Raw genomic sequence first — 21,710 nt, 5'->3', positions numbered from 1 at the left:
GCCTGAATCCAGATAAAATGAAAATCTGTTCGGGAGTGCAGTTTACACATGTCAAGGATTGGGTTGAAGTCTGCTCTTTTTGTGGATTTTGCTTTTGATTAGGTCTGGATGTTTTCCAAGGCTTTGAGTATCTTTTTTCCTATTTTTTTCACAAAAAAATTACCTGAGTTTTGTGGCTGAATTTCCATTTTTAAGCGGCTGAAATTTCTCTTGGGAACATGAAGAGCTAGACAATATCAGTGAAAGGCTTTTCAAAGGAGAACAGATGATTAAAGGCTCGGAAAGCTTTTGGCATTGCTTTTGCTTCAGTGCATTGTAGTTAAGGGTTGTGTAAGGCTCTCCCACTCCCACGGCCTGGTGCTTGGTACTGAGAGGTCCCTTGCTGGGGCTATTCTGTCAGTGCCCAGGACCGCCTTCTGTACAGACCCTGTGCCCGTGCTCCTAGCCACTGATCTAGCACCCCCCCCCCCCAACACCTGTCACTCAGCCTGGATTGGGCTTGGGGGGGCAGTGTTGTCACTCATTACTGTTGGGTGTAACCTCCTCACTTGAACTTGAACGCCACATGAAACTTGCATGGCGAGTGTTCCTGTACCTGTATCATAGGTGAGAAATGTGACTTGGAGACATTACGTAATTTGCTCAAGGCCATCACCCCCAGCAAACGTCAGCAGAGATTTGAACCTAAGCCCTTGGTTTCCACATCCGCTGCTTGCTGCTGCACCGTTCCAGCTACACTTTGGCAAGGTTTTGTGGGTTGGTCATGATTTTATTAATGATATGTATGGTATAACTCCTGGAAATTGCAAAATTGTAAACTTAATATAGAATTGGCTTCAAATTTTTCATGCTTGAGTTGGGGACTGATTATCATTTGATTTTTACAGCCTTGCTAATATTATTTATATATATATATATATATATATATATATAAATTTTTTTTTGGTCTTTTTTAGGGCTGCACCTGTGGCATATGTAAGTTCCCAGGCTAGGGGTCAAATCGGAGCTGCAGCTGCCGGCCTACACCACAGCCACAGCGGAGCCATGTCTGCAACCTACACCACAACTCACAGCAACTCTGGATCCTTAACCCACTGAATAGGGCCAGGGATTGAACCCAAGTCCTCATGGATACTAGTTGAGCCACAACAGGAACTCCAGCCTCGACAGTATTTTTTAAAGACTTTATCTTTAGTATGTTTGGGTTCAGAGCAAAGTTGAGGGGGGTACAGAGAGTCTCATGAGCCTCCAGTGCCCACAGGCACAGCCCCCTGTTGTTATCAGCATCCCCCACCTGAGTGGTACCTCTGTTATAATCCATGAACCTGCATCGAAGGTCATGACCCCCCAAACCTTGGGTTTAGGGTTACACTTGGTGCTATATGTTCTCTGGGTTTTGAGAAGTGACCGTGACACAGACCCACTGTCACAGCGTCATGCAGATTATTTTCATTGCCCCCTCCTCCCCCTCTCCCACCCATTCCCATGCCTCCCTTTTTTAATGTTAACATTTAATAATTCAGGGAAGGGGGTTACTCTGATTACTTCAGGGGTATGTGTGAGCTGCTGGAGCGATGCTTCTTTGGTGACAGCCTCTGACAACCTTGGACTTGTCAGGCACATTAGATGGCTCCACACACTGCTGTTTTCCTCACTGGTTTGTCATTTGTAACTTCCCCTCCATGGTCAGGGGGTTGAGATCTTTAAACCTGCAGTGGTGTTTTTTTGTGTTTTTTTTTTTTTTTTTATACATTTGCAGACGTAGTACGTGCTTTTAGAATGAGAACTAACCTTTTTTCAAACAATGTGGAGCAGAAGTCAGCAGCCTGGCCCCAACTTCGCTTGGAGCAGAAGTGCTTGGCTGCCCGTGCCCCAGGCGCCCCTGGCAGGCCTGCCACTCTTGCAGTTCGCTGGGCCTTTTCTGCGCTGAGTCCGTGGTTCCCCTTCCCCCTCACCGTCCCGCCTCCACGCCTGATGGGGTCAGGCCAGGGCTCCTGGGAGCAGGTGCAGCCGTGCCCTGCTGCACCGCTTTCATCTGAGGCACTCTTGACTCTCTTCTCTGAAGAGTCATATGTTTAGGTTTGTGATGACTGTTCCAGAAGTCAGTCCTGAGTCACTGGTGCTGTTTAGTCTGTGTTTGTGACCGTGAGTGGAGGGATGTTTGGATAACTTGTGAGTCTATGGCCAAAACCAGCCCTAAAGAGGTGCCACCAGGACAGAGGAAATCAGAGGGTCACATTCACAGGACATGTGCTCTACACCTGCCTCAGGAGATGAGGGATGAGCTGAGGTCAGACTTGTCCACCTGCCCTTGGTGGGGAAGCGGCAGCCAGAGCAGAGGGCTTGGGCGGAAGGGGGCCTGATCTTGATGCTGGTGTCAGCTTTCCAGCAGCAACAGAGGATCCTCCAGATACTTAATCAGTGCTTTTGCCATTAGGTAGCTTGATGGCCTCAGGAATCCTTCAGTCAGTAGTTCTCAGTGGGGTAGAGCTAATTCCTAAGCAGCCACTGGGTGCTTGTAGGCATTTTGTGTTATCTCCATGGTTTGGGGCACATAGATGTGAAGTTGGCTAGGGCCAGGGAGGCCGGATGGGACCAGGGGAGCTGGATGGGGCTCTGGGTGCTGGATGTTGCAGAGTTTACATCCACAGGACTGTGGTACAAGTGAAAAAAAAAAGAAAAAAAGTTTTTATAACTCTCTGAGGATAGCACCTACTTCTGTTTTAGGTATGTTCACAGAGTAGTTTTACATAGTTTTAATAAACACTGAGGTTTTCCAGGAATGCCCTGAGATTTGTAAGTTGAATGAAGCACAAAGCTTGCTTGGGATTTTTCTTTAATCTTTACCCTCATAGGAGTTCCCTTCATGGCTCAGTGGTTGACAAACCTGACTTGCATCCATGAGGATGCAGGTTCAATCCTTGGCCTCGCTCAGTGGGTTAAGGATCTGGCCTTGCCGTGAGCTGTGGTGTAGGTCTCTGATGCAGCTCGGATCCTGCATTGCTGTGGCTGTTGTATAGGCCAGCAGCTGTAGCTCTGATTCGACCCCTAGCCTGGGAATCTCCATGTGCCTCAGGTGCGGCCTTAAAAAGACAAAAGACAAAAAAAAAAACCTTTACCCTCATAGGTGGTATTAATTTCTTTTTTATTCTATTTAAAAGTTCAAAGCCTTTAAGAGTGATTAAGATATGTTGAAAAGGATTTTGTGCTTTTTGTTGTTAAGTGAGAGATGGTTGGTAAGTTAATGTTTCCTCAAGTGAAATAGAGCAGAGACCCAGGGAAAGCGTGTGTACAGGAGTGGATGTGATGAACTTGTTGGGTGGTAAAGGTGTCTTGTAATAAGGCAGTAAGAAGAGTATCTAAAGATCGAAAGGTGGAGTTCCCATTGTGGCTCAGTGGGTTAAGAACCCGACTAGCATCCATGAGGATGCGTGTTCAATCCCTGGCCTTGCTTAGTGGGTTAAGGATCCGGGGTTGCTGTGAGCTGTGTGTAGGTCACAGACACAGCTCAGATCCCAAATTGCTGTGGCTGTGGTGTAGGCTGGCAGCTGCAGCTCTAATTCAACCCCTAGCCCCAGAAAATTCCACATGCCGCAGGTGCAACCATAAAATAAAATAAAATAAAATAAAATAAAATAAAATAAAATAAAATAAAATAAAATAAAGATGAGAGGTTAGTAGCACTTGGTAGACTGGAGGAATCAGATTGCGTGGAATTACCCCAGGGTTTTCAAAGGCAGAGAGGAAGAGGTGTGTCAGGATGTTGAACTGTTACAGGTAGATCCATGAGCATCCAGCAAGTGCTCCGAGCAAGGCCTGTAGCCCAACTTTGCCCTCGTGAGGCCTGCCCTGCGAAGGGAGCAGAAACAGAAGCAAGGCCTCAGCTGGGTGGAGTGCCAGGCCTTCGACCAGGCACCTAGCCTGAGGCCAGGATGACACAGAGCCGAAGCTCCACCTGCTGGAGGAGTCTGACCCCTGCTGACCCCCTGCAGGCCCTCCCTCTCCACCCTGAGGGAGCAGCAGGGTTTATCAGGCCCTTCGGTGTGGCAGTCAGGCTCCAGGGTAACAGAGAAGCATCTCCTTCTTAAGAACAAGGCTTCCTTTTAGCTGCTGTGCTTTTGCCTCCTTAGCTGGCTTCCGAAGCTTCTCCTGGGGCAGGGCAGCTTAGGAAGTCCTGGAACTGCCCCCAACACTGTTCCTCCTCAGGGCCTTAGGAGGTTCTGGAACTGCTCCTGCACCACCTTTCTGAGCAGGAAGTGAAACCACCGCCTCTCCGACCCTGTGCCCAGTGGGGGGCAGAGCTCTTCCTTAGAGACCCCCCGGCTGGGTCTCAGGGTCTGATTTCGGGCACCGCTAGGGCAAAGAACCCAGGAAGGAGGCTGTAGCCACAGACCCCAGGGCAGTCGTGGATCTGGACTGTGGCAGGTGAGGTGGGCAGAGGGACTAGGAGCTGAAACGAGCAGAAGTGGACAACCTGAAGACCAGGGGTCAGGATGCTGGGGGGGCCCTGCGTGGCTGGGGGTGTGCCCAAGGGAGGGCAATGCCGTGGGGAGGATGGGGTTGCGGGGAGGACACAGGGGCACTGGGCAGGCATCATCCCACCCTTGGGTTTGAGTTGCTGCAAGGGAAGGGGAGTGGGCTGCGGTGGGGGGTGGCAGTGCAGGGGGGCATAGGGGAGGAGGCGGGGGCCACAGGGGAGGGGGCTGCAGAGGCACCTGAGCAGGTCATCTGGGGCAGAAGGAACTGTTTCCACTGTTCGGACCCGTGGCTCTTGGCCTGCATGGCCCAACGCTGCCAAGAAGATAAAATAAAGACCAGCCGTGGACACCAACATGGTAAAGCTTCCAGAACAACTTAAAAGGAGCTCTGTCAGTTCAGGTGTGAGGTGTCATCAAGACCCAAAGGGGCTTACCTCTTTCCACGCTGACCAGTTCTTGCTCTTTTTTCTAAATCTCTCTCTACATGTTACAAGTGCTTCCAATAACGAACATGAATTCCTTGACTTGGTGAAGTCTGTGAAACAACCCAGCAGGGTGTGAGTTGTGACATGGGGTGTTGTTGCCTCAGAGCTGTGGGTTCTCATGTAATACCAGGTCACGTGGCTTGATGCTTGCAGGAAAAACCCTCCACTTGGTTTCATCAGCTTAAATATAGTTCAAGGCAACAGACATGAAGTTAAGATGAGGAAGTTCTGGGCAGTATAGGAAATAGACGTTTGGAAGATAATTTGCTGTGATGAGAAACCAGCCTCCGGAGCCCTGATAAGCAAGTGACAGTAGGGACAGAAGGGCACAGAGGATTGTGTTGAATCAGGAGGTGTGGAAGTGCGGAGGCAGCAGGTAAGGACTTCCTTGCCCAGTGGGGCCGTATGTGCAGAGGGCCTAAGTGGGGTAAGAATCCAGCGGCAGTGGCTTAGGTCACTGTGGAGGTGAGGGTTAGACCCCCAGCCCAGCTCAGTGGAATAAAGGATCTGGCATTGCCACAGCTGTGGCTTGGATTCAGTCTTTGGCTCAGGAACTGCCATATGCAGTGGGTATGGCCATAAAATAAAAACAAAAGCAAACCCCAGGAGCTCCCGTCTCGTGGCTCAATGGAAAGAAATCTGACTAGCATCCATGAGGACGCTATCTACTGGCCTCGCTTAGTAGGTTAAGGATCTGATGTTGCCTTGAGCTGTGGGGTGGGTCACAGACACGGCTCAGCTCTGGTGTTGCTGTGGCTGTGGTGTAGGCTGGCAGCTATAGCTCCAATTCAACCGCTAGCCTGGGAACTTCCATGTGCCACTGGAGTGGCCGTAAAAAGACCAAAACCCCAAAGACATTGTCGAAACATGCAAGTAATAGGTCTGGTACTTGCCTTTGGCCTTTCTAATTAACAGCTCTTTGCTCCCTGCTGCAAAGGGCAGTGGTGCAGTCCTTACTTCCTGTGGGTGTGTATTTAATTATGGAATGTGTGTAAAAGCTACCTTATATGTGGTATGGGTCTCACAGCAAGAGTGGGTGAGGAAGGGAGGCCTCTGTTTGGACAGAAAATATTAACAATGTTGATAATGTTTAGTGCCGTGGAGTTTATGGTCCTGCAGAGACTTTGTCTATAAAAGCCCTTAGTAATGCTTTTTGGCATTTTATTACATTATGTATTTTTAACTCCAGTGCTGTCGAGTGTCTTAACACAAACCAAAAAATGTGTGCTGTTAAACACTGTGGTTAGTGAACTTTCACCTTGCCATGGTGAGAACAAACACCATAACTAGTGGAGGAGCTGCTCTTACTCATTAAATGGGGTGACTTTTTAAAAATCGGCCACTTTTAAAGGAAACTTAATGCACCAAGTCTCCATTTATAAACCACTTATTAAGAGGTGATGGTTCACCCCTAAAGATCTTATGCCTTGCACATGATTTGCCTTACACAGTGAATTTCCTTAAAGATTTAAATGTGTTTATGAAAATGTTTCTATTTCAGCTGATCTTCAGGAACATGAACATACCACCCTATGGTCCAGGGTGGGGTGATGGATAAGGGAGTTTCTTATATATTTATGTTTATGTTATGCATATGTCTGTATAATACAAACATACATAATCATGACATACAGAACAGCTATAGTAATCAGGAGAAGAGACTTATCTTTTTCAGGGAACAAGAAGAAGTGAAAAAGGGTGATCACTGATCACTTTCCTCTGGCCTTTCAGTTAATAAAGCCGGTACATGCCCTAGTTTGCAGCCAAAGGCACCCTGATGACTCAAAAGATAAAGAACAGGATGCTGGAAACACACACACTTGGGGTGTCAGGATGCAGCAGAGAGCAAAAGGGTTAGCCCATCGTGCATGTGGTCAGGGTCACGTTGGGGGTCACCCAGAGGAGGGGGCCTGGCAGTTCTTGGGAATGGCGAGTGGGGACGACGTGTGGGAACGGGGCGTGGGGCCAGTGTGTGGGGAGTGGCTCCCTGGGGTGCATGTGGGGTGGGAGAGCTGAGCCTGGCTGAGGAGATGAGGGCGTTTCACACTCAGAAGCAGCAGGGGAGTTCCCGTTGCGGCACAGTAGAAATGAATCCGACTAGTATCCATGAGGACGTGGGTTTGATCGCTGGCCTTGCTCAGTGGATTGGAGATCTGGCATTTCTGTGATCTGTGGTGTAGGTCATAGATGTGGCTCGGATCCCACATTGCTATGGCTGTGGTGTAGGCCAGCAGCCATATCCCTGGTTTGACCCATAGCCTGGGAACTTCCATATGTTGTGGGTCCTAAAAAGCCAAAAAAAAAAAAGCCAAAAAAGGGAAAAAAGGAGCAGGAAGGGCTCTTCGAGGCATTTGGTTACAGCAGGAGGAGGGTTTGCTTCTCTGGTCAGAATCCCCATCACTGGCCTCCATCTCCCAGAACAACATGGTTCGAGAGGCTTGTGGGCTCTGGGCCCTGCCCTGGCCCTCTGCCGACTGGTGCCCTGTCCTTCCTGCCAGCCCTTGAGGCCCTGAAGCCAGCAAGGTATTGCCTCCCAGTCACCTGTTTCCCTGGCTCAGACCTTTGAGAGCTCAGTGTTGAATGAAGGAGAGAAATCCAGACGGCGTCCATTGTGGGGGGTAGTGGCAGTGATAGTGTGAAGTCTGGGGGACTTGGCAGAGAAGTGATGTGACAGCACTGCAGTGCAGGGGGTGGGCTGGCGGGGGGAGCCCCAGGAAAGTGGTGTCCCCGAGTCCCTCATCCAGTGATGGTGACTGGTCTGCTCCATGCTCGTGCTACACTGGATTCTGGGGATGTAGGGATCACTGGGGACGGTTCCAGCTGGTGGGACTGGGTGTCCTTCCATGTGGGCTCAGAGGATCTCTGTGACAGGGCCTTGGACCCCAGCCTTGGCAGAGCTGGGAGGAAGTCTTCTGTCTTGTAGGCATTTCCTGATGTCAGCAGCTCCGAGGGTTCCCAGAGAAGAGACAGCGCCTTTAAGGGAACTTTAACCAGTATTTTTAGTTTTTTGTGTTTTTTTTTCTTTCTTTCTTTTTTTTTTTTTGTCTTTTAACTTTTTAGGGCCACACCTGCGGCATATGGAGGTTCCCAGGCTAGGGGTCTAATCGGAGCTATAGCTGCTGGCCTACGCCACAGCCACAGCAACGCCAGATCCTTAACCCACTGAGCGAGGCCAGGGATTGAACCTGCAACCTCATGGTTTGTAGTCGGATTCGTTTCCACTTCGCCAAGACGGGAACTCCTAGTTTTGTTTTTTAAAGCAGCAGCCCTGTATGAGCTTGAATTAAATCTTGCCCCAGAGTTCTTAGCAGTATATTGATCCAGCCACTCAACTTCAGAAGGCAGATGATTAGGGTCTGGGCTCCTCTCACGACCTCTTGTCTGGTTTGTAAAATCGAGGACAGGTTGTAGTTGTGTGTTGCCGTCATTTCTGAGGCACGGTTAATCGTCTGCCTAACGGAGATGTTGGTGTTCTGCGGAGTGAGTGCCTGAGCTGCAGGCGGTGACTTGTAGGAAAAGACGGCAGCGTTCTTGGGGAAATCGCGGGCTCTAACTCCTGATGAGTGTTCAGGAGACGGTATATAGGGTGTGAAAAATTGAAAAATCAATTTACCCAGTCTTCTTGGGGGAGAGAAGAGGCAGACATGCCCTTAGCGTATATCTATAGGGCTTACAAATTATGCCTGAAGGAAGCTTCTTTGCCACTGGAAAGAAGCTCATTTGCAGCCAGGGAAGGTGTTGGACACCTTCTTGGGTCCAGCTGTTGCAAGTCTTTCCTGTCACCTAATCGACCGGCTCGGGGCCGATAAGGAGACTGCTTTCCTCTCACATTTATCCATTGAGCCTCTTTTTCCTACAAATACCGTGCTGTCGTTGAAAGGACACGGGTTTACAGCTACCAGACTTGGGTTCGAATCTTATTTCTGCCGCTTATATGATTCTGAACCCATTGTTTAATATCCAAGTGTCAGATTCTCCATCTGTCAATGGCAATTTACCTCATCTCTGGGTAATGAGGATTAATTCATATAATGTGTGTAAAAGGAGTCTCACTTGATTTTTGGTGAGATCCAGATGGCCGACAAAGTCGACCTTTTGTTGTGCTGAAATACATCTAACACAACACTCGCCATTTGAAGCATTTCTAAGTATAAAATTTAGTGGCATTAACTCTACTGACAGTATTGTACCGCCAGCACCACTGTCATTTACCCCAGACAGATACTGTGCAGCTTTGAGCCTTAATTTTGTTCCACCTCCAGCCCACTTCTAACCCACTTCCTGTGTCTGTGAACTTGCCTCTTGTGTGTGTCTTTGTGAGTGGGATCACACAGCCTGTGACTCTCTATGTCTGGCTTCTCCCACTTAGCAGGACTAATTTGCCTCTGAAGGGGCTTCTGGGGAAATCCTGCAGAATCAGCCTCCTTTCCTGTCCCTACCCCCACCCCCTGCTTTCTGAGAGAAGCTGCTTTTCACTCCCTGTAATCCTGATTGGCCTGGTCAGTAATTAAAACCACTATTCTGTTTGACTTTACTTCCGAGACCATAAAGGTCTTCATCCATCATGTACCTGATGAGACTCTGGTGGTAAAAAAAGGATGTTTCCACATGCCTTGGGAGGCTGGAGCGTGCTCACGGGAAACAGCTACAAGCATAACGGAGCTGCATGTATATTGAGGCAGTAGCACTGCGTCAGTAATAACAGTCCTGAGGAGAACATGACCGGCAGCCAGAATTTTGAAGTTAATTGTAGTGACTTGTGAATTCGTGGACCAGTGAGAGGAAGTGGGAGGATACGGCAGACAAACGGGCAGGCCGGGCAGGCCGGGCAGGCCGGGCAGGCAGCTATGGGACGGGACGGCATTGCCCGGAAGCTCCCCAGACACCCCGCCTGTAAGGGTGAGTTCCAGGGAACTCGTTAGAGTTGGGGGAGGGATGGAAAAAAGAGGGTTGGAATTCAGACGCTGATGACTAAATGAGCTGTGTCCACAGGATCTCTAAGACCTTAAAGAGAGGGAAGTAACATTTACTGAGAGTGCTCTTCATGTTGCTAATTGTGGAAACACTTTTCTTTGATTTTAGCCCCTTGCAGCAGGCAGGGGAGGTTCATATGGGGGTCTGAGCTGCAAGGAGGCCCTGCTGGTGAGGGAGAGCAGGTCCCAGGCTCACTGCTGCCCAGCCACGCCATCACGGTGGAAGGATTCACAGTCCTCAGGATTGGGGGACCTGAGGGGGCTACATTCTTTTTTCTCTTTTTTTCTTTTTCTTTTTCTCTTTCGTTGGCTGCCCTGTGGCATATGGAGTTCCCGGGCCAGGGGTCAGAGCCAAGCTGCAGCTGCAATCTGTGCCATGGCTGTGGCAACGCCGGATCCTTTAACCCACTGCCCTGGGCCAGGGATCAAACCTGCATCCTGGCGCTGCAGAGACCCTGCCAATCCCATGGCACCACAGCAGGACCTCCCTGGGCCACATTCTTGTTTCCAGAATCAAGGGCTTCTAATATTATCTAGAATGGTGCCATCCATAACATGTGATGTGAGACATGGCAGTTATGTGCCTTCAACTTTCCTAATAGCCACAGTAGTGCAAGAGAAACAGGTGAAATTAGTTTTAACAATAATATTTGATTTGGATTTTCCATCATGGCTCAGTGAAAACAAATCTGACTGGTATCCATGAAGACACGAGTTCGACCCCTGGACTTACTCAGTGGGTCAAGGATCTGGTGTTGCCGTGAGCTCTGGTGTAGGTCACAGATGCGACTTGGATCTGGCATTTCTATGATTGTGGCATAGGCCAGTGGCTGCAGCTCGGATTCGACCCCTAGCCTGGGAAGCTCCATATGCCACGGGTGCAGTGCGGTCCTGAAAGAAAAAAGACAAATAATAATATTTGATTTAACTCAAAATGCCAAATTCCTTGTCATGTCCAAACTCTATACATTCCGTAGTCATAGGAACAATTTTTGGGATATTTTACATGTTTTGATAACTAAATCTTCGGAATCCCATGTGTATTTTACACTTAAATCCCGTCGAACTCACCTCAATTAAATTGCTGGATGGGCAAGTAGCTCCCTAATTGGACAGCATAAACCTCAGGAAGAGGTACTGAGACTCATCCTGAACATCAAAGGTGGAGGCTGTGATTAAAGCCACTGGGCATGGAGTTCCCGTTGTGGCACAGTGGTTAACGAATCCGACTAGGAACCATGAGGTTGCGGGTTCGGTCCCTGCCCTTGCTCAGTGGGTTAAGGATCCGGCGTTGCCGTTAGCTGTGGTGTAGGTTACAGACGCGGCTCGGTTCCAGTGTTGCTGTGGCTCTGGCGTAGGCTGGTGGCTACAGCTCGGATTCGACCCCTAGCCTGGGAACCTCCATGTGCTGCGGGAGCGGCCCAAGAAAAGGCAAAAAGAAAAAAAAAAAAAAAGCCACTGGGCAAGAGAGCAGCTTTGCTCAGGATGGAAGGTGCAGTTGGTAGAAGGCAGGACATCATGTGTATGGGGACATTACTGCTTGTGCAGAGCAGTGAAGTCATAGGACCTCTGTCACCACCAGCAGCAGCTGTGGCCTTGACTGCTAGATGCTGAACCATATTTGGGTGAGGAGGACATTCCTGGCAGATGTACTGGGCGTAACCAAGGGAAACCACAGCCCTGAGTGTCTCTTGGGTGCTGTGGCAGTCTTTTCTCCCAAACCCCTAATGCCTTTTTCAGATGTGGAGCTGAAACGTCTGCTGAGGAAGTGATGTGAGCACAGCGCCTTCTGTGGGCATCTCCACAGCCCCCAACTCCACTTGGACCAAGATAAGTGATAGTGCAGGCTTCCCTTCCAGCAAAGCAGAAATTATTTTTAAATGTTCTTGGCATTTCCCCTTTATCCTTTTCTTCCTGCGATTCTGCCTACTTGGTTATCTTTGTTCTACTTAACATCTTTCAGTCTTTTTCTTTTTTCTTTCTTTCTTCTTTTTTTTTTTTAATGTCTTTCAGTCTATTTCCACCACACTCAGTCTGCTCTTTTTTATATTGTAGCTGATTTACAGCGTTCTGTCAGTTTCTGCTATTCAGCAAAGTGACCCAGTCATATATATATGTACATATATATATATATTCTTTTTCTCACATTATCTTCCATCATGTTCCATCACAAGTGACTAGATATAGTTCCCGGTGCTAAACAACAGGATCTCATTGCTTATCCCCTCCAAATGCCCTAGTTTGCATCTACTAACCCCAAACTCCCAGTCCATCTGCTCTGTTCTTGTTGTCGAGCCGTATGAGTTCTCTACAGATTCTCAATATTAACTCCTTATCAAATGTATGATTTGCAGGTATTTTCCTCCCATTCTGCAGGTTGCCTTTTCACTTTGCAGGTTGCATCCTTGATGCACAGAAGTTTTCCATGTGTTATCATTCCCATTTGTCTCTTTTTGCTTTTGTTGCCTGTGCTTTGGTTGGTGTCCTATCCAATAAGTCATGACTTAAGCTAATGCAAAGTCTCCCCCTACATTTTCTTCTAAGAGGTTTTTGTTTTGTTTTGTTTTGTTTTGTTTTGTTTTGAGCTATTTGGAGTTAGTCCCTGATTATGGTATGAGGTTAAGAGTCCAGCTTCATTCTTTAACATGTGGATTTGCATTTTCCTACCACCGTTTGTTGTAATGACTGTGCTGTCCCCTTTGGGTGGTAGTGGCACTCTTGTCAAAAATTTTTGGACCAGGAGTTCCTGTCGTGGTGCAGTGGTTGACAAATCCGACTAGGAACCATGAGGTTGCGGGTTCGATCCCTGCCCTTGCTCAGTGCGTTAAGGATCTGGTGTTGCCCTGAGCTGTGGTGTAGTTCGCAGACGCGGCTCGGATCCCGTGTTGCTGTGGCTCTGGTGTAGGCTGGTAGCTATAGCTCCGACTAGACCCCTAGCCTGGGAACCTCCATATGCCGTGGGAGCAGCCCTAGAAAAGGCTTTTTTTTTTTGGACCCCCCCCCAAAAAAAATTATTGGACCGGGAGTTTGGGATTAGCAGATGCAAACTGTAACGTTCAGAATGGGTAAGCAGTGAGGTCCTGCTGTGCAGCACAGGGAACTCTATCCATTCTCCTGGGATAGACCATGACAGAATGTGTGAAAAAGAATGTGTGTGTGTATGACTAAGTCACTTTGCTGTACAGCAGAAATTGACACAACACTGTAAACCACCTATACTTTAAAAAAAAAAAAAAAGACTGGGGAGTTCCCATCATGGCTCAGTGGCAACAAACCCGACTAGTGTCCATGCTCCCTGGCCTCTCTTAGTGGGTTAAGGATCCGGTGTTGTCGTGAGCTGTGGTATAGGCTGGTAGCTATAGCTCCAATTCAGCCCCTAGCTGGGGATCTTCCAAGTGCTGGAATAAATTAATAAATTAATTAATTAAAGTTAACAGACACTAGTGGCCGGATCACAACCCTCTCTTTAAGTATTTCTGCTTGTTTGGGGGGAAAATTAATCTTACTAAACCTCAATTCCTAAGCCCAGAAGAGGATCCTCAAACGCAGCCTTTTTCGTCCACCCGCCGGGTTCTATTGCAGGCTGTGGGTCTAGAGTGGACTCTTCCTGGAGGGGCGGAGGGTCTGGTTGTGGAGGCAGGAGAGCACCCTGCCCCCGCCTCTCTGTCTTTGTCAGCCCTGCCTCTCAGCCTTCAGGTGTCCCTGCTGTGCCCTGGCTCAGCCAGTTGGGAAGACCCGGAGTTCTCTCAGTCCACAGTTAAGAAGATGAATTTTATGGTGTTACTTTAGGTGGTTGTATCCATGGTACCGTCATTTGGAGGCGATGAGGTCCTAGATGAGAGCAGATGAGGCTGTGAGCTGAGAGACCCCCTAGAAAGCTGAGCTTCCTGTAAAATGATTGCCTAACAGATGGGCGGGTTAGGTCTCCCGTCCTGTGTCCCTGGTGGGCATGTGCACAGAGGGCATGGAGGAAAGAGGCAGGAGACATGGAGGTCTCTGGTGGCACAGCAGGTTGAGGGTCTGATGTTATTACTGCTGTGGCTCAGGTCACTGCTATGGTGTGGGTTTGATCTCTGGCCCAGGAACCTCCACATACCATGAGTGCAGCCAAAAACAAAAACAAAAACAAAAAACAAAGAAATAAGAAATATGCACAGAAGCATATTTTCTTATAACATTTTTTTATAACATCAGGGGTTCATGCCCCCAGCCCCCTCCACAACACATGATCATCCTGGTGGCTGCATATCTGAGGTCTTTTTTAGAAGGCTTCTATTAAATAGAAGAGTTAAAACACAAATCTTTTTTTCTTTTTTTTTTTTTTAGGGCCTCACCCATGGCATATGGAGTTTCCCGGGCTAGGGGTCTAATTGGAGCTGTAGCCCCTGGCCTACACCACAGCTCACAGCAACGCTGGATCCTTAACCCGCTGATCGAGGCCAGGGATCCAACCCGAAACCTCATGGTTCCTAGTCGGATTAATTTCCGCTGCGCCACGACGGGAACCAAAACTCGAATTTTTGATGACTGCATGAGCAGCAAATTCACTAGCACAGACCAGGTCCAGTATTTCTAACAGGTTCATATTTGAGTGTGTGTGTGTGAGAGAGAGAAACAGAAACACACACAGGCCCTGTCTCTCCACCCCCACAACCGGAATTTCTTTGTGCACATTTCTTTTTTCATCCTTTTTCCATGTTGCAAACAGAAATACTGTTCTTTTAGAAGCTTTCTCTCACATGTTCTACAGATTAAATTCTAAACTTTCTTAGGTGTCCTGTTTTTCGGGATAATTACCACCAGCTCTGGGCACCTATCTTAGGCTGTGCTCGTCACCTCTGACCTCACCTCAAGACCTGCTGTGTAGAAATCTGGCTCAAGACCCTCCACCTAGTCAAGTTCACAATAAACTAAAATATCTACTTTGGCCAAATTTTTTAGTTTTTAAATGGATTTTTTTCTCATCAAGTGGTCTTAGAATGTGATTTGAGGGGCAAAGAAAGCTTTCTGCTGAAAAATACCTTCTACTGTGGGTTTTGTTTCCATATTACTGGTCAAAATAATGAAGGTAAAAATAACAATAATGACAGTAAGTGTTAGTGAAGATGTTTGGGGGGAATTAGAGTTTCCACCCTTAACATTTTACACTTGTTTGTCAGATTTATTTTTCTTAACCACAGCTTTAATAGAATTGAAGGAAATTCTATGACTTACTCGTTGAGGAAGGAAGAGTTGACTGGTACTATATTTAGAAGGTGCAGTGGGGCAGCTGGGCATTAGCATTTGCAGGCTCAGGTCAGCGGTGATAAAACCCTATTAGGAATTCTGCGTGGGATGAAGTCCTGATCGTTGGGCACTGGAAATTCGGGAGGTGGGATCCTGGGGAGAGAGGAGGGTGTGTGGTTCCCTGAGCACAGCAGTCCTTTGCCCACCCCCCTCCAGCTGAGGGTTGTCCTACGGGTCGAGGCCCTGGCCAGGCCTGTGGGTGGGGGTCAGAGTCTGTCCTCGTGCTGTCTTTTAGGCCAGCGCTGGCACCGTTGCAGGCTCAGGGTCTATTTTCCTGCTGTGAGCCCTGGTCCTCCGAAGGCTGTGGTTGTGGATCTTTGGAGCATTCACTTTAGGAAAGTGGTGTTCGATATTTTGCTTGAGGAGTCTTAGCATCTCATAAAGAAAAACGTGTGTGCTCATGGCTTTATGGTAAGTGGTGTTTTGAGTGAGTTTTTCAGATGTGATTCAGCCTGCAGGCCAAATGTAGCCCACAGCCTGTGAGCAAAGAATGGTTTTGACATTTTTAAATGGTTGGGGAAAAAAAAAAAAAAAAAAGGAAGATATGCAAATGATATGGAATTCGGATGTCAGTGTCTGGGACACACAGCCCACAGTGGTTTGCTGTTGCCCGTGGGCTGCAGAGCCCAAGGCCTTGGTAGGAATAGTCCGCCGACCTTGCTGCGGGGGGAGGGGGTACTTAGCAGCTTTGACACTGTTCAGTGTTGTCAGATTTTAGACCTTACTGCATCCAGACTGTTTCCCTCCCAAATTAGATGAGGTTCTGGAAATGACGGGGTAGGAACGCAGTTACGTCCGCAGCCGTCCTTGCTTGATGACCATCCTCATGAGGGGATTTTGGGGATCAGCAGTAACTAGCATCCTTCCTCTCTGTCCTGGAGGAACACTGGAGACCTGTTGGAGCCGCCCCAGCAGCAGGTGGACGAGTCTGGGGGCTGTGCCCACGTTCCTTGCTGGTCAGCAGTGGGAGGCTCTGCCAAGTAAGAGCAGTTCACCCCCGGAGAGGTTTAGTTTGGGGCTTTGGGTGGTGGTGATTTATGTTATTCTTTTTGTAATGAAATCCCACTGTTTGTCGAGTTCCCTGTCTCATGCGCCTCAACAGGATGCAGCTGCCAGGTGCGCCTGCACTGGGCTTGGTGGAGGTGCAGGTGGAGACCCCACGGTCATTTCTGGAGGATGCCGCTCAGCTGCAGCAGGGTAGCGGGTGGGGGAAGCAGATGCCCGTGGGCAGGGGGCGCTCCTTGCTGTCGTGAGCTCGGCCACCTAGTGACCTGGAGCCTGTGCCACCCAGCACCCTTTATAGAGTCCCTCTTCTGCTGACATCAGCCTGAGGTGGTATCTGTTGCCTGTATCCTAGTGTCAAGATGAAAGTGCCAGTTCAAGGTAGCATTTTTTTTAAATTAAAATTTCTTCTTGAGACTTTTATTTATCCTTTTCAACATCTTGTTTTGTCCGCGTTTCCCTCTTTATCCCCTCCCCCAATAGCCTCTGTGTACCTGCTGCCTGCCTGCTGGGCACGGGGTTAAACACCAGCCGAAGAGTCTTTCGGGCCTGGCATCTGGCAAAGGGGGGTCCGAACCCTGGATCCCAGGCTCCCTGGGCCTGTGAGCCGCCTCCTGGGGAAAGCAGTGAGGAGCCCAAGGACAGTTCCCCAAGGACAGTTGGGGAAGAGAGGAAGCAGACTTTGAGATCAACACAGCAGAGGAGTTCTCACTGTGGCTCTGCGGTAATGAACCCGACTAGCATCCATGAGGATGCAGGTTCGATCCCTGGCCTCGCTCAGTGGGTTAAGGATCCTGCATTGCCGTGAGCTGTGGTGTAGGTCACAGATGCAGCTCTGATCCCCAGTTGCTGTGGCTGTGGTATAGGCTGGCAGCTGTAGCTCTCATTCAACCCCAGCCTGGGAACCTCCATATGCCCTCAAAAAACAAAAACAAAAAACCCCACAAGACAGAGCTTGTACCACCTGAAGGGTTGGAGGGACCCTGGAGCATAAAGAGCGCGAAGGGCTCAGAGAAGAGGCTTGACTGCCGAGGCCTGAGCACCAGGTCCCCATGCAGCAAACCCATTGCTTGCGTGACGCCCAGACGTCCACCAGCCAATCTCTCACCAGGTCCAGACCCACAGAGGACATGCTGGTGTCTGATTTTCACATCAGCTCTAATGCACATTAATGACAACTCCCGAGATGCAGCCACTTTGAATAAACTGACAAAACTGGGTTGCTGCTGGGCTTCAGAACTTAAGGTCAAACTTGTAAGATTTCTTACAAATTTATTTTATTGAAGTTTAGTTGATTTAAAGGATTGTGTTAATATCTGCTGTACAGCAAAGTGTTTTAATCATACATATATCTATTCTTTTTCATATTCCTTTTTTAATTGAAGTAGGTGAACTTGATTTACAATGTATTAGTTTCAAGTGTACAGCACAGCCATTTAGTTATACATATTACATATTCTTTTACAGGTTTTTCAGGTTTTTTTCCATATAGGTTATTAGAAAATATTGACTGTAGTTTCCTGTGCTATACAGTAGGTCCTTGTTGTTTACTTTGTATATAGTCATGTGTATATGTTAACCAAAACTCCTAATTTATTCCCCCCCCCCCCGCTTCCCTTTTGGTAACCATGAGTTTGTTTTCTGTGTCTGTGAGTCTCTTTCTGTTTTGCAAATAACTTCATTTGTATCTCCCTCTCTTTTTTTTTTTAGATTCCACATGTAAGTGATATCATAAGATATTTATCTTTCTCTGTCTGACTCACTTCACTTAGTATAATGTCTATGTTGCCGCAGATGGCATTATTTCATTCTTTTTTATGGCTGAGTAGTGTTCCATTGTGTATATATACCACCACATCTTCTCAATCCACTCATCTGTTGATGGAATTTAGGTTGGTTGTTTCCATGTCTTGGCTGTTGTGAATAGTGCTGCAGTGAACATAGGGGTGAGTGCATCTTTTTCCTTTTTTTTTTTTTTTTTTTTAGGGCCACAGCCATGGCACATGGAAGTTCCCAGGATAGGGATTGAATCAGAGCTGCAGCTGCTGCCAGAGATGCTGACTTGACTTTTTTTTTTCTTTCTCTTCTTTCTTTTTAGGGCCACACCCACAGAATATGGAAGTTCTCAGGCTAGGGTTTGAATCAGAGCTATAGCTGCTGGCCTACACCACAGCTCACAGCAACGCCAGATCCTTAACCCACTGATCGAGGCCAGGGATCAAACCTGTGTCCTCATGGATACTAGTCAGATTGGTTTCTGCTGAGCCATGACGGGAACTCTGCATGTATCTTTTTGAATGAATGCTTTGTCCAGATATATGCCCAGGAGCGGGACTGCTGGATCACATGGTAGTTCTATATTTAGTTTTCTGAGGAACCACCATACTGTTTTCCATACTGGTTGTACCAATTTACATTCCCACCAACAGTGTAGGTGTGTTCCCTTTTCTCTGCACCCTCTCCAGCATTTATTGTCTGTAGACTTTTTGATGATGTCCATTCTGGTTGGTGTAAAGTGGTACCTCATAGTAGTTTTGATTCACATTTCTCTAATAATTAGCGATGCTGAGCATCTTTTCATGTACTTTTTTGTACTGTATGTCCTCTTTGGAGAAATGTCTATGTAGATCTTCTGCCCATTGTGATTGTTTGATTTTTTTAATATTGAGCTGAATGAGCTGTTCGTATATTTTGGAAATTAATCCCTTGTCAGTTGCATCTTTTGCAAATATTTTCTATTCTGTAGGTTGTCTTTTTGTTTTATGATTTTCTTTGTTGTGCAAAAGCTTTTAAGTTTAATTAGGCCCCATTTATTTGTTTTTGTTTTTATTTCCATTACTCTAGGAGGTGGATCCTGTAAGATAGTACCACTACTTATGTCAAAAAATGTTCTGCCTGTGTTTTCCTCCAAGACTGTTATAGTATCTGGTCCTAGATTTAGGTCTTTAATCTATTTTGAGTTTGTTTTTGTATATGGCATTTTATCAACACAGAGAAAATGCTTACCAAATAAGATTAATTAACCCGCCATTACCTCACATAATTGCCAGTTATATGGTGAGATCATAAAAACTCAATTCTTGTGAGGAACTTTCAAGAATACAGTATGGTCTCATTAGTTACTGTCACCAGGCTGTAGTTCACATCCCCAAACTCATGCATCTGATAACTGGGACTTGGTACCCTGTGACCAACATCTCCCTTTTCCCCCACTCTCAGTCCCTGGCAACCACCATTCTACTGTTTCTATGATTTTAATTATTTTAATTTCCACACGTAAGTGAAATTGTATAGTATTTGTCTCTGGGATTTATTTCACTTTGTGTGAGGCCCTAAAGGTCCATGCACGTTGTTGCATATGGCAGGATTTCCTTCTTTTTTATGGCTGAGTAACATTCCCCTGTATGTGGGTGTCTGTGATTTTTATCTGTCCACCCATTGATGAACACTTAGGTTGTTTCCATGTCTTTTTTTAAATTTTTTTGCTTTTTAGGCCCGCACCTGAGGCATATGGAAGTTCCCAGGTTAGGGGTTGAATCAGAGCTACAGCTGCTGGCCTACACCACAGCCACAGCAGCATCAGATCCAAGCTGAGTCTGTGACCTACATCACAGCTCACGGCAACACTGGATCTTTAAGCCACTGAGCGAGGCCAGGGATCGAACCTGTGTCCTCATGGATATTGGATTCATTTCCACTGAGCCACGATGGAAACTCCCACAGATAGTTTTTTGAGAGAATGCTTTCATTTCTTTCTAATACAGACCCCAAAGTGCAATTGCTGGGTCATCTGGTAGTTCTAGTTTATTTTTCCACAGTGGCCACACCGATTTACATTCCCACCAGCAGTGCAGTGGGGGCTCCCATTTTTCCACATCCTCACCAACATTTGGTATTTCTTGTCTTTTTGGTAATAGCATTTTTGACAGGTTTGAAGTGATATCTCATTGTCGCTTGATTTGCATTTCCCTGATGATTAGTGGTGTTGAGATTTTTTTGTGTACCTGTTGGTCATCTGTATGTCTTTGGAAAAATGTCTGTTCAGGCCCTGTGCTCTTTTTTTTTTTTCTCCTGCCCGTTTTTTAATCAGATTGGTTTATTTGCTGTTGAGTTGTATGAATTCTTTTACATTTTACATTTTTGATATTAACCCTTTATTAGATATGTGATTTGCAAATATCTTCTCACATTCCATAGATTGCCTTTTCATTTTTTATTGTTTCTTTTGCTGGGCAAAAGCTTTTCAGTTTGATGTAGTGCCACTTCTTGAATTTTGCTTTTGTTGCTTGTGCTTTTTGTGTTATATACAAAAAAAAAAAAATCATTTGCCAGGACCGATGTCAAGTTGCTTTTCCTTTATGTTTTCTTCTAAGAGTTTTATAGTTTCAGGTCTTAACATGTCTAAGTCCTTAATCCATTTCGAGTTAATTTTTGTGAGTGGTATAGGATAGGGGTCCAATTTCATTCTTTTGCACCTAGCGTCATGTTTTATGTCCTCTGTTTTATGAAGCATTATTTAGAAGTGATAAGCGAGGCTTTTAATATTGGTCACGTATCAAGTGGTTACACTCAGGCTTTTGCTGGCGGTTACATTGTGCTTGAGAATTTACAATGCCCCTTTTAAACTCTTTCTCTGAAAGCTGGGCACATGTAATACCATGAGGAGCCACACGATGGCAGAAGTGGTGCTTTGAAAACGTGTGGATTTAGGCACCTGCTCTGAACCTTTGTCCCATAAGAAAAGAAGAAAGTGTAGCCTTTAACAGAAGGAGCCTCCAAATACCCATCACCCACCTGAAAAGAAACATTACAAATGCAGCTGAATCGCAGTACACTTTCCTGTTCTGCTGATTTTCCCTCCTCCTGCCTTTCCTCTGGGAGGAAACCCCCTCCATTCGGTGTTTTCCTCCTCACTCATCTTTACCCTTTTATTACATGCTTGTGTATTCTTAACAGTGCATGCGGTTGTTGTTGTAGGTTTTATGGTGTGTGCTTTTTGCTACTGTGCAGGTGCTGCTTTCACTCAGTGTTGTTTCTGTGCTTGATTCCTGGGTGTTCAGGCAGCCTGAGACAGGGACGCCCCTTTTGTAGGTGTTAGTGCTCCCCCAACGGGCTCAGGCTCCTTATGGCCACTTTACAGTCCCGGAGCTGGGGGCACGTGTCCGCATTCAGGGCCCCTGCTGCTGTTCGACAACGCACTTGGTCTCAAGAGAACCTGTTTTCATTAGAATCATTTGCCTTTTCCCTGAACTCTTGGAACCAAGTCCTCACATGCACCCTGAGGGGAAGGGGCAGCCGCCAAGAAGTCCGGGAATCCAGAGGGTGATGGCAGAGGTCAGCAGGGAGCTCTTGTGAAATAGTATCTGCCTGGGGCACCGCCAGGTCGTCGCCGAGGGGGGGGGGCTGGGTGCCGCCTGAAATGGGAGCAGAGCCCCCCGCGTGTCTGAGGGTCTCTAAGGCGGAGGCTGGGCTGGAGGTCAGCCTGC

General features: G+C 47.2%; 1 protein-coding gene across 3 annotated transcripts in view; it reads left to right on the top strand.

Moving 5' to 3' along the window:
* LIMS1 (LIM zinc finger domain containing 1) overlaps positions 1-21,710 on the top strand; it is a 93,896-nt gene that overhangs the window by 24,990 nt on the left and 47,196 nt on the right. The window contains exon 1 of one of the 3 annotated variants that reach the window (XM_047781297.1): positions 5,160-5,339. The exons of the other annotated variants lie outside the window; for them this stretch is intronic. The gene's annotated coding sequence lies outside the window, so the exon portion shown is untranslated. Of the gene's footprint in view, positions 1-5,159; positions 5,340-21,710 lie in introns of those variants that run through there. 3 annotated transcript variants of the gene reach the window in all.

This window comes from Phacochoerus africanus, chromosome 5, assembly GCF_016906955.1.
Source record: "Phacochoerus africanus isolate WHEZ1 chromosome 5, ROS_Pafr_v1, whole genome shotgun sequence".
NCBI classification, from domain to species: Eukaryota; Metazoa; Chordata; class Mammalia; order Artiodactyla; family Suidae; genus Phacochoerus; species Phacochoerus africanus.
Note: the sequence above shows the minus strand (reverse complement) of the source record. Positions and strands in the feature narration are given on the sequence as shown.